At 44.6% G+C, this 13,095-nt stretch overlaps 1 protein-coding gene and 1 long non-coding RNA gene across 2 annotated transcripts in view; both read right to left on the bottom strand.

Annotated features, from left to right (window-relative positions):
- The window catches only part of LOC107076200 (antigen WC1.1-like), a 455,354-nt gene that overhangs the window by 51,505 nt on the left and 390,754 nt on the right, over positions 1 to 13,095 (bottom strand). The window lies entirely within an intron of this gene.
- LOC138243032 (uncharacterized) lies at positions 2,368 to 3,590 on the bottom strand. Its single transcript, XR_011191893.1, has 3 exons — positions 3,054 to 3,590; positions 2,825 to 2,938; positions 2,368 to 2,538 (listed from the first exon to the last, which is right to left on the bottom strand). It is a non-coding gene; the product is annotated as an uncharacterized lncRNA (long non-coding RNA).

Genomic DNA, 13,095 nt, shown 5'->3' with positions numbered 1-13,095 from the left:
TACTGATCACCAACAACAGACACACTGACCATCAGTGCTCCCACAGCCACAGACTACTGACCACCAACAACAGACACACTGACCATCACTGCTCCCACAGCCACAGACTACTAAACAACAACAACAGACACACTGGCCATCACCACTCCCACAGACACTGACTACTGACCAACAACAACAACAACAGACACACTGGCCATCACCACTCCCACAGACACTGACTACTGACCAACAACAACAGACACACTGACCATCACTGCTCCCACAGCCATCAACTACTGACCACCAACAACAGACACACCGGCCATCACTGCTCCCACAGTCATTGACTACTGACCAACAACAACAGACACATTGACCATCACTGCTCCCACAGCCACCGACTACTGACCAACAATAACAGACACACACTGGCCATCACTGCTCCCACAGCCACTGACTACTGAACAACAACAACAGACACACTGGCCATCACCGATCCCACACACACTGACTACTGAACAATGACAGACACACACCGGCCATCACTGCTCCCACAGCCACTGACTACTGACCAACAACAACAGACACACTGGCCATCACTGCTCCCACAAACACTGACTACTGACCAACAACAACAACAGACACAATGACCATCACTGCTCCCACAGCCATCGACTACTGACCACCAACAACAGACACACTGTCCATCACCACTCCCACAGCCATCGAATACTGACCAACAACAACAGACACACTGGCCATCACCACTCCCACAGCCATCGACTACTGACCAACAACAACAGACACACCGGCCATCACCGATCCCACACACACTGACTACTGAACAATAACAGACACACACTGGCCATCATTGCTTACACACTCTGACTACCGAACAACAACAACAGACACACTGGCCATCACTGCTCCCACAGACACTGACTACTGACCAACAACAACAACAGACACACTGACCATCACTGCTCCCACAGCCACCGACTACTGACCACCACCAACAACCAACACACACTGAACATCGTTGCTCCCACAGCCACTGACTACTGACCACCACCAGCAACAGACACACTGACCATCACTGATACCACCAACAACAGACACACTGGCCATCACTGCTCCCACAGCCACTGACTACTGACCACCACCAACAACAGACACACTGGCCATCACTGCTCCCACAGCCACTGACTACTGAACAATAACAGACACACACTGGCCATCACTGCTTACACACACACTGACTACTGACCAACAACAACAGACACACTGACCATCACCACTCCCACAGCCACTGACTACTGACCAACAAGAACAGACACACTGACCATCACTGCTCCCACAGCCATCGACTACTGATCACCAACAACAGACACACTGACCATCAGTGCTCCCACAGCCACAGACTACTGACCACCAACAACAGACACACTGACCATCACTGCTCCCACAGCCACAGACTACTAAACAACAACAACAGACACACTGGCCATCACCACTCCCACAGACACTGACTACTGACCAACAACAACAACAACAGACACACTGGCCATCACCACTCCCACAGACACTGACTACTGACCAACAACAACAGACACACTGACCATCACTGCTCCCACAGCCATCAACTACTGACCACCAACAACAGACACACCGGCCATCACTGCTCCCACAGTCATTGACTACTGACCAACAACAACAGACACATTGACCATCACTGCTCCCACAGCCACCGACTACTGACCAACAATAACAGACACACACTGGCCATCACTGCTCCCACAGCCACTGACTACTGAACAACAACAACAGACACACTGGCCATCACCGATCCCACACACACTGACTACTGAACAATGACAGACACACACCGGCCATCACTGCTCCCACAGCCACTGACTACTGACCAACAACAACAGACACACTGGCCATCACTGCTCCCACAAACACTGACTACTGACCAACAACAACAACAGACACAATGACCATCACTGCTCCCACAGCCATCGACTACTGACCACCAACAACAGACACACTGTCCATCACCACTCCCACAGCCATCGAATACTGACCAACAACAACAGACACACTGGCCATCACCACTCCCACAGCCATCGACTACTGACCAACAACAACAGACACACCGGCCATCACCGATCCCACACACACTGACTACTGAACAATAACAGACACACACTGGCCATCATTGCTTACACACTCTGACTACCGAACAACAACAACAGACACACTGGCCATCACTGCTCCCACAGACACTGACTACTGACCAACAACAACAACAGACACACTGACCATCACTGCTCCCACAGCCACCGACTACTGACCACCACCAACAACCAACACACACTGAACATCGTTGCTCCCACAGCCACCTGCTCCTGACCACCAACAAATACAGACACACACTGGCCGTCACCGCTCCCACAGACCCTTCCCATCACCCTCCCCCTTTCAGCAGAGTCTCACCTGAGTCTCCACTGTCCACTGAGGGGACTGAGACTTTTTTACTCAGCATCTCTCTCCCTGGGAATGAAGCAGTAAGTCATGTTATTTAGTCTGCAGACAACACAGTCACCAGGAGTTTTTTAACTTTGAATCTCTAAATTCATATTTGTGTACTATATTAATACAGTCCAATATCACTGTCATACAGAGAGGCACTTCTCATGTGTGACCCTAGACCATTCTATAATACTGAACTACACATCCAGAATACAGAGAGACAGCACTGGCAGTATGAGTGACAGATACTGTAATGTGAAGAGACAGTGCAGTACTTGCTATGTGTAAACTGGCAATGAACTCTTACCCATCTTCCTCTTCCAGAGAAGAATGCAAACCACTCCTGTTGCAAGAAGTACCAAGCAAACTGCAGTTGCAGCTACACTGATGGCAACTCTGGGATCTTGGGACTCGGATCCACCTGACAACACACACAGCACAGAGTTATACAGTGTGTCAATGTCTATAGCACAGGAGACTGGAGAGCTTCAGTGTAGAATTAGTACAATATAATCTGAAGAGTTCCAGTGATGTACCCCATGTCAATGTAACATTGTAGTTGGAGCCACGGTGAATAACAGTACATCTGTACTCCTCTCTCTCACTGGCTCTGATCTCCACACTCTTCCTCAGCTGGAAGGTGGCGTTACCGTTGGGTCTGATCCCACTAGACTGCACCTCCTCTGTCTCGTTCTCTCCATTCCTGGACAGACTGACCACTATGTCTCCAGGGTAGAAACCAGTGACCAGACAGGAGAGATAGAGAGTCTGAAAGAATCCCGTTTGCTTGGCAGAGACAAACACCTGAGGAGAGACTGAAAGACATGGATTAATGAGACCCACTGCCTGGACACTCCAGTACATTAACACTGCACTGAGAGAGAGGGGGTTAATACAGACACACTGACTGGACACTCCAGTACATTAACACTGCACTGAGAGAGAGAGGGGGGTTAATACAGACTTTGACTGGACACTCCAGTACATTAAAACTACACTTAAAGAGAGGTTTTAATACAGACACACTGACTGAACACAAACATGCTTCTTATCTGTTTATTCTGGAATAATTTCAGAGTTCGCTGGGTCACAACCAACAAGGATCTTAACATTGTATTACCAGAGCAGGGTCAGTAAAGTACTTCAGCCTTGAGAGCTTTACAAAACCATATGTAAAACCAACCAAAAATAAAACACAGCTCCCTATTTTTAGGAGGAATAATATGAGCAACTTCTTCAGTATTACTCACTTTGTTCTCTCTAGAGTCTAAAATAAACCATCACCAAAAGCTAGACTGTCTCTCAGGTTCTCTTCAAACAAAAGGCCCCGACTTGTAAGCCACCACCTTCGGAGCCAGAGAGAAGGCGGATAATTCCTCACAGCTCTGAAAAAAATGAGCAGGCTGTTTCCCCCCCAAGGTATCTTGGGACTTGAAGTTCTCTTCCTGCACAGAGGAAACTACAATTTTTTAAACAGACAGGGTCAAGAGGTTAGAGGCTCCTCAAAACTCTAGACCCAAAGCACACTCCCTCTATAATTATGCTTACGTCTCACTTTTCTGGACACTTCACTCATAGCACTTTACAAGTAATGGGGACTCCCCTCCACACCACCACCAAAGTGTAGCCCCCACCTGGACAATGCAAAGGCAGCCATAGTGTGCCAGAACACTCCCCTCACACCAGCTGTCAGTGGGGAGGAGAACAGAGTGATGAAGCCAGTTCATAAATGTGGAGTTTTAGGAGGCCATGATGGATAAAGGCCAATGGGACATTTTTTTGGCCAGGAAACCAGGGTACCCCTACTTTTACCCCTACTAAAACCCCTACTCTTTTCAAGAGATGCCCTGGGATTTTGTATGACAAAAGAGTGTCAGGACCTTGGTTTTAAATCTCATCTGAAGGACGGCGCCTTTTCACAACCATCACTATATTGGGGCATTAGGGCCCACAATGACCATCGGGTTAGCGTCTCCTACTGTCCCCCCTAACACCTCTTCCAGCAGCAACCTTAACTTTCCCAGGAGGTCTCCTATCCAGGTACTGGCCAGTCTCATGTGTAGTGGCTCTCACAAGGCACCAGTTCTGTAGGGGTTTGGGCATTTACTAGGACAATTATTAATTGTAGCAGTAAATCACAAAATTATTCTTTTAATGGCTTTAGAATCCAACCATGCGGTATAACTCAAACAACGCACACACACAGGTACTAATACACAAGAATACATTTATTAATACATACAGTATGCATGTAAACCTAACAGATCTTATCATGAGGGTTACCAGAATACAAAAGATATATATTCATTCAATCACGAAGAGTTACACATATCAAGAGGACATACGTTTGGTATACAACATTCATTTAGACCGTTTCGTAAATGAACTTGGTCACAACTTCTACACTAGATACTCAAAACAAGTACATAACTCTTAGGAATTAAATTGATATCAACTGGTTGGGATAACAATTGAATTCTCAAGCTGTAATGCAGTGAAGTTGAATACTCATCCAATCTCTGGGGATTCAGATCTCCTGCGGGCACAAAGAAACAGCTGCAGGCTTGTTGCTGTCCAATCCACACTCTCTGGCTCCGTGCCAGGCTGTGCTGTGCGGCTTGCGACAGTGCGCTGCTGATGCTCTGCGCTGCTCTCTGAAGACCGGCTAGTTAGTGTTGGCTTTAACTAGTGAAGTTTGTGCACAGGAGAAAAGTTAACTGTGGGTCCCAGCAGGTCAGGAAGTGGACCGGTTCGTTCCTGATGAAGCGCTAGTTCTGAATAGTGATTCAGCTGTCCACAGTTCCAACCTGTTCACGAGGCTTGCTGCTGGTGCTAACCTCGGGTGGATCCTTTGGTTACTCGTGGCAACCTCCGCTCTCGACTCTTAGAACAAAGGAAAGTTATGGCACTCGGACACACTGGCCGTTCCGTGGTTGTCCGGGCTGAGTCTCAGGATGGTCAGGAGGCGCGCTGCGAGAATGTCCTGCCCTTGGGAGCCTTCTGCTCCTGGGCCGTCCTGCCCTGGAATTCCCTTTAGAATTGTCCGAAATAGTCTCTCAGGCCCTCTGTGTTGCTGTTTTTACCTGGAGGAACTTCAGCTCGTTCATTGGCTGAAAGTTCCATGGGCATCAGAGACCCTCGTGGGTTACTCAGCCCTACCAGTCCCTGATTGGTTGATCAAGGTGAGATATGAGTCACTTACTCCTGACACCTAGGAATGCAGTCCAGATGTCCATCTGGCACTCCCTAGACAGATAAGCGCCAATGGATGACCATTGATCATGATAGCCAGGCTTAGCTAAGTGCATCCCCTTTGGGAGCTGTCCCTTATCAAAAGAAAACATATTTAAATCAGCCTGCATGAATAGTTTCTCTGTGGCTGCACCACAGAGATGAAGAGAGAGATGGGGCCTCATTTGGGAAAGCACAGCAACACTTAATTCCTGTATTTTAATAAGCCTTGCCGCTACACATGCCTGCTGAGCTTCAGTGGGTTGTTAGTTGTGAGTTGCAGGGTGATATGGCTGCTGGCACATTTATGCACACCTAAGTCCTGGCCCATATTTTTTCACAATTTCCTTTCACACACTCACCTGAGTGATGTCCCCTGACCTTCAGGCAGCTGTCCATGAGCTCGGGACAGATGTATTTCAGATAATCTCTGTTCTCTCTGTTGTAGTCTGTGTTGCGGTCCATGTGCATCTTGAGAGACTGGTGGATGGGAGAGAGACCCTCCCACTGGGTGTTGAAGCTGTCGAACTCGACCATCGTACCCGATCCAGTCGAATGATTCCACCCTCCCTTTCTCATCCTTTGAGCAGCCCACAAACCTCTGCAGGACATGAACCCCTGAGAGACGGACAAGAATGAGCTTCACTGTTACCTCTCTTCAACATCTGAGAGACCACCAGAGAAATAACATACACAATTCACAGGCAATCAACATTATGTGTCAACAAAGAGTTCTATACATGTGAGGACAAAATATCACATATTTGTGACAAAAATTTAGGTTTTTCCTCTCACCACCAGTTACGTTTTTTAGCTCTTTCATTATTTCAAAGAAGAAAAGCTCCTCCAGAATGCATTGGTTTGCAGAATCTACTGCGACCTGCTTCAGCCAGTCCTGCTTGAACATGACACGCTTCATACCACTGCTGTACTCCATCAAGGGCTCCCCATCCAGAGAGACTAAGCCCTGGAATTTCCCATTCTGTTCCGAACCAAGTTCAACCATATATGAGTCTACCAAAATATGTCTCTCTGGAAAAAAAAGAAATGGTATGTAAATACTTACTGCACAGTATGTACACTTCAGTACAGTAACACTGCACCGAGAGAGAGGGGATAATACAGACACACTGACTGGACACTCCAGTACATGAACACTGCACTGAGAGAGAGAGGGGTTCATACAGACACACTGACTGGACACTCCAGTACATTAACACTGCACTGAGAGAGAGGGGTTAATACAGACACACTGACTGGACATTACACTGCATTAAGAGAGGTTAATACAGACACACTCAACATTATATTATATTGCAAAGGAACAAGTAATAGGTTTATTCCATGCTGGAAAAAAAAGAAGAAAGAGAACACAACGTTTTGGCCGTGGAGCCTTCTTCAGGTGTGTATTCAGTATTATATGTAATATAATACATTCTATTATGTATAATATAATGTATTATATAATATAATATAAAATTATATTAACAGTGGTCCTGGAGAGATGGTTTGTTTGCATTTTTTTCATTCCAAATCAGCTGATTTAACATAAATCAGTTCATGTATATAAATAAAGCCTTTTTGTCACTGCCTCTCCCAGCTTTTCAGGTCTGTCAATTTTCAGCGCTGTAGACACTTTTGGTCCAAATATGAGCACACTTTCCTTGGACCTTTATGAAATTACCCAGCTAGGTGAGTCTGGCAAGACACAAATTGCTAGAAATCACTCATTCATGACAACAGGCCTGTCTGTACGTTAAATCTATGGAATTGAGACGTGAAGAGGAAATTATGTTTTTGTTGTTGTTTACGGAAAGCGTATCATAATTATCATAATTAATGACCCCCAAGGCTGTAACCGAAATGTACAGATGCAAACTAAGTGACGACAATAAAATAATGATTAAAGTATAGCTTTAGCGATACATAAACATAAAAAAACATAGCGAACCCTTATCACGAGTTTACTACTCGTGCATCTGGAAAAGCACCAGCAGGACTCACCTCCAGCGACCCAGCCTGGAAGACCCAAAACCACCAGAGCCGCGAACAGCATCATCATGCCCCTGCTCTGTTTGATTCGAGCTCTTAAAAAAGAAAAAGAGCCCTTAAGACACCAAAGCGAAGGTGATCGTGCAGGTGAGGACGCCAGTGTTTCGTAACACTCAAGTACTTTCGGTTTCGGTAACCTGTCAGACTCGTTTTACACGCAGGCGGTGCTCAGAAAGCCCGTGTATTTGCTTGTGTGTATCGCAGATACTGTTTTTACTGGTAAAAAAAAAACGACATAGGGAAATTATATACAAACTGATATCATGAGAGGCCCCAGGAAAGATACTGTATAAAATAAAAGTTATTACAGTTTGTTGATAAAGCACTAATACTCCTTGGCTGGGTTATTTCTGACCTGTGCGCGCGGGACAGACAGCTCTGAGTGACAGCAGGCGACACACCTGGGCGCAGGACCGGGGTAAAGTTAGCTCGAAGTTCGAAAACGATTTTGGCACGCCTGTAGCGCGTACAACCTTGCTGTGGCTGTGGCCCCTTTCTTTAATTTTTTATGATTTTCTGAAGATTACACTACAGCTAATACACATGAATAGATGAAAAAGCTATTGAAGAGCACCCCCACACCCCCCACCCGTCTCGGTGGAAGTTGCCATGTTCAAAAAATCCTAAAAAGATAATTAAAGTTGCACACAACAAAGCATGACTGTGAAAGGTCAGGAGGCCTGCCTAGTGAGCACAACACTTGATTACAGTAAAAAAAAACATTAAAAAATAAAGAAATGTTCCACAACTCAAAGCGAGGTTGTATAAGGTTAGGGGAAATGTCTGGTGTAAAACACCTGGTTGCAGCACTGTGGCTGTTGTGCTTGAAGAGCTATTGACTCATGAATAGCACCCCCCAATCCCCATGTACCGCCTGTCTAATGGTGCCATATTGAAAACTAAAATTCTTATTAAAAAAATAAACAAAGGGGCCACAACCACAGAAAGGTTGTATAAGGTTAAGGGACCTGTGTGGTGTGTAAAACACTTGGTTTCAGCAGTGTGGCTGTTGTATTTGAAATGCCATTGAGCCATGAAGTCAACCCACCTATGGCACTATATTACCTGTAGTGTTATCTTCAGAAAATCATTACAAAATAAAGAAAGGGGCCACAGCCACAGCAAGGTTGAACGAGGTTCGGGGGCCTGTCTGGTGTGTAAAACACTTGGGTACAGCAGTGTGGGTGCTGTATTTGAAATGCTATTGAGCCATGAAGACGACCCACCTATCCCAGTGTATTAGCTGTAGTGTAATCTTCAGAAAATCATAAAAAATTAAAGAAAGGGGCCACAGCCACAGCAAGGTTGTACGAGGTTCGGGGGCCTGTCTGGTGTGTAAAACACTTGGGTACAGCAGTGTGGCTGCTGTATTTGAAATGCTATTGAGCCATGAAGACGACCCACCTATCCCAGTGTATTAGCTGTACTGTAATCTTCAGAAAATCATAAAAAATTAAAGAAAGAGGTCACAGCCACAGCAAGGTTGTACGAGGTTCGGGGGCCTGTCTGGTGTGTAAAACACTTGGGTACAGCAGTGTGGGTGCTGTATTTGAAATGCTATTGAGCCATGAAGACGACCCACCTATCCCAGTGTATTAGCTGTAGTGTAATCTTCAGAAAATCATAAAAAATTAAAGAAAGGGGCCACAGCCACAGCAAGGTTGTACGAGGTTCGGGGGCCTGTCTGGTGTGTAAAACACTTGGGTACAGCAGTGTGGGTGCTGTATTTGAAATGCTATTGAGCCATGAAGACGACCCACCTATCCCAGTGTATTAGCTGTAGTGTAATCTTCAGAAAATCATAAAAAATTAAAGAAAGGGGCCACAGCCACAGCAAGGTTGTACGAGGTTCGGGGGCCTGTCTGGTGTGTAAAACACTTGGGTACAGCAGTGTGGGTGCTGTATTTGAAATGCTATTGAGCCATGAAGACGACCCACCTATCCCAGTGTATTACTTGTAGTGTTATCTTCAGAAAATCCTAAAAAATATAAAGAAAGGTTCCACAACCCAAAACAAAGCTGGGAAAAGTCAGAGGACCTGCTTAGTGTGCAAAACACTTGCAGCATTGTGGGTGCTGTGGTTTAAATGGTATTGGTTTGTGAACAGAATACCCCTATCCCACTGCATTGTGCCACATTAAATAAAAGCACGAGAAAAAGAGATTCAGAACACAAAGCTGTGTCAGTGTTCTGTGTAAAACGTCGGTTTGAACATCATGGGAGCTGTTTTTAATAAGCTGCTGAGAAAAGAATATTTTAATCTTCCTGCTGTCAGTAGTATTGTGAATATAGTTGACCCTTACCTGAATGAAAACAGGATGTAAAGGAAGGGTTTCAGAAATCAAACAAAGCTTTATTCCCGTGCTTACAGTCTGGGTAATGGGAGACTGCGCTGTTCTGCTTCCTATGGTCATATACGGGTTTTTCGCATGAAGCCGTATTGAACAGTATTTCTCGCGTTGTGAACGTGTGCACACAGCGGTCCCCCGGGTTCCAGTTAGTGCGTAATTACGCATCGATGAAAAACCGGAGGTTTAAAAAAAGATAATTAGCTCACTGATAGTTTGATGTAAAGGGTGTGGAAATATCCACAAGTCGTGGTCTTTAAAATGCTTTTGGTTTGAAGGCGTTCTGTGCTTCCATTGCGGAGATATGGACAAAAGAATATTCGTGCTTGGTCAAAAAAATGTCATAAAACCGAAAAAGTAAAGGCTGAGAAATCATCCACAATGTATTTTATACACAAAGCAAGTGTTTTTGTAACTCTAAGAGATTTCGTGAAAGCGCTACAGGCGTGCCAAAATCGTTTTCGAACTTCAAGCTAACTTTACCCCGGTGGCGCAGGTTCACACAGACGCACCTGTCGCCTGTGAAACAGACAGCTTGAACCATCAGTCTAGGACACAGCTAACCTAGAGCCAGGTGACCCAGGGTCCAGGACTGGGAACCCCGAACTCGCTGTGTTTTAGTCAGTGAATGTAATTTACCCGAGTAGGGTAAACACGGTCTCGCGTCGGTTTTAGCCTTTTAGTTACTGTACGTGTTCTGTGATCAGTATGTTTTACTTATCACGGTTTGTCCTGTCAGTGGCTTTTCCTAATTTTAATTGTGTGTTTGTTTGCGTATTTGTTGTATTCAGAAAAGGGTGGGAAGTGTCTAAAATAACTTTATCAAACGCGAGAGCGCGGTGTCACTGCAAACACGATTCACGGGCTCCGTGGCTGCTGGACTCCTGTCGTCATGGCAACCGGGGGAAAGCACATTGAACAAGCCGACGTACAGAAATCCCGGAGCACCGCGAACATGTGACTCGTTTACAGCATGTTGATCCCTCAAATGAACGGGAGAGAAACAGAAACAACATTTCGGCTGTTCAGACATCTTCATGGTCGACACTGCATTGTTTTTATAGCGTTGTTAGTCGAACATTCATCTGATACCGAAGAGCTTTACTGTCTCAGTGGATATAATAGTCTCTGGACAGACTCAGTCTTCACAATAGCAAACCACTGCTCTGTTAAAATAGACAAAGACTCTCTGCCTGAATTCCTGTATATTATCATGTCCCAGGTCTGTCAGCCAATTACCAGTCTGTACAGAGCTATTACCACAACAGGTTCTTCTTGACTGCTAACATACAGATGCAGCCATTCAAAGTGCGCGTCACAGACACGTACCGCAGGTGACGTCGCTCAGTATGACGCAAGATGACGCGTGGCACCGCAGTAAGTGATTGGTTGACCGACAGGGGCACTCGTGGTCCGTTGGTCTGTCGTAGAAAGACTTACAGTAAAAACGTCTTTGCTGTGCCCGTTGTAGATATTGAATTTTACCACTGAAGGGAAATCTTAGTAGCTGAGCATAAAAAGAATAGGAGCATACTGTAACGCGTGTGAAAGCCATAAACGATATTAATTTTGGAACATAAACATACAGTATATAGCTGGTCTTGGTACTAAAAATACACACCGGTATTCCATTTCTCCCTAAACATTGTAAGCTTCGAAGTCTTTAACTAACGTGATACCGGAGTCAACAAGCATACTTTTAGAATTTGATTAAAAGGGAATATAATATGGAATCGCGTATTTCAAGAATTTAATAACGGTATGATTATATCCGTGTACTGCGGCAGGGCTGTGTAGGGCTGTTTCGCCTGCTTGCTCATGCGAGCTGTCTTGTAGCCTACTGGTCTAGGTGCGTGCCTGCCAACGGGCAGGGTGTGTGCTCGAATCCAGTTGGTGCTGGACCTTCCAGTTTTATTTATTTATTTTTTAATCGCGTAACATAAACATATTACTGTATGCAAACTGTACTGTATACAGTATGTATATGTATATTTAATGTCTTAACTGTGCCCGTTTAATTGAATTTAAAAAATTATTTAACACGAACATTAAGCTGTTTACATCTTCCGCCTGAGAACAGTCACCCGTTGCTACCCAACGCAGAATGGTGATTGGCTGACACCATCTGACACCCCTCTGATTGGAGAAAAAAGACGTGCTGGTTTGCTATACATACTGTAACAGGAAGAGGATTTCTTTCTATTCAAAACGTGTATTTTAAAAGTTTAAGAAGTAAAAACCTTACAGCGTACACAGATTTCTAAACTGATCAGGATCGTTATCTTTGTCTTATGCATAATAATATTCACCGCTGTGTGCAGCAAATTAATAATAAACTTTATTTTATATAGCGTTTTAAACGAATAAGTAATTAGATTGCTCATAAACCTAATCACTTGCTTTTTCTTTTTATTTAGGCTCAGATTTCAACTATAGATCGTATTATTAATAACCATAATAACAACCAACCAACAAAAACAACCATATAAACATAATACCAACCAAAAACATAGATAACAACCACAATACAAAATCAAATATATCAAACCATTTTACTCTCGCAAAGTCCTCCAATTATCATAATCCCGCCCCTTATGCAAAACCAAACCTTCCTCCCATCCCAGTTTATCCTGTTTATCATAAACAAAATCCACCTCAATTTTCAACATAAAGCATTACACAAAATCAATACCTCAACACTCCATACTCAACAACGATAATTCACAAACAGCCAGAACATGTAACTACACATTCCCAAACAGACCTAATTTCCATAGCCCCGCCCCTTATGCAAAACCAACATCCCTCCCCTGTTCTCTCTCTCCCCTGGCGGTTGTAATTGTTTTTATTTTCAAATAAATTTTAGCAAAGTCATGCATTTTAAAAATCTTAAGATTTTTATATTTATGTCTTTATTTAGTGGTTTCATTAGTGACAAAGGCTAAAC

Source organism: Lepisosteus oculatus, chromosome 14 (genome assembly GCF_040954835.1).
Source record: "Lepisosteus oculatus isolate fLepOcu1 chromosome 14, fLepOcu1.hap2, whole genome shotgun sequence".
NCBI lineage: Eukaryota > Metazoa > Chordata > Actinopteri > Semionotiformes > Lepisosteidae > Lepisosteus > Lepisosteus oculatus.
This window is presented reverse-complemented; position numbering and strand designations above follow the sequence as displayed.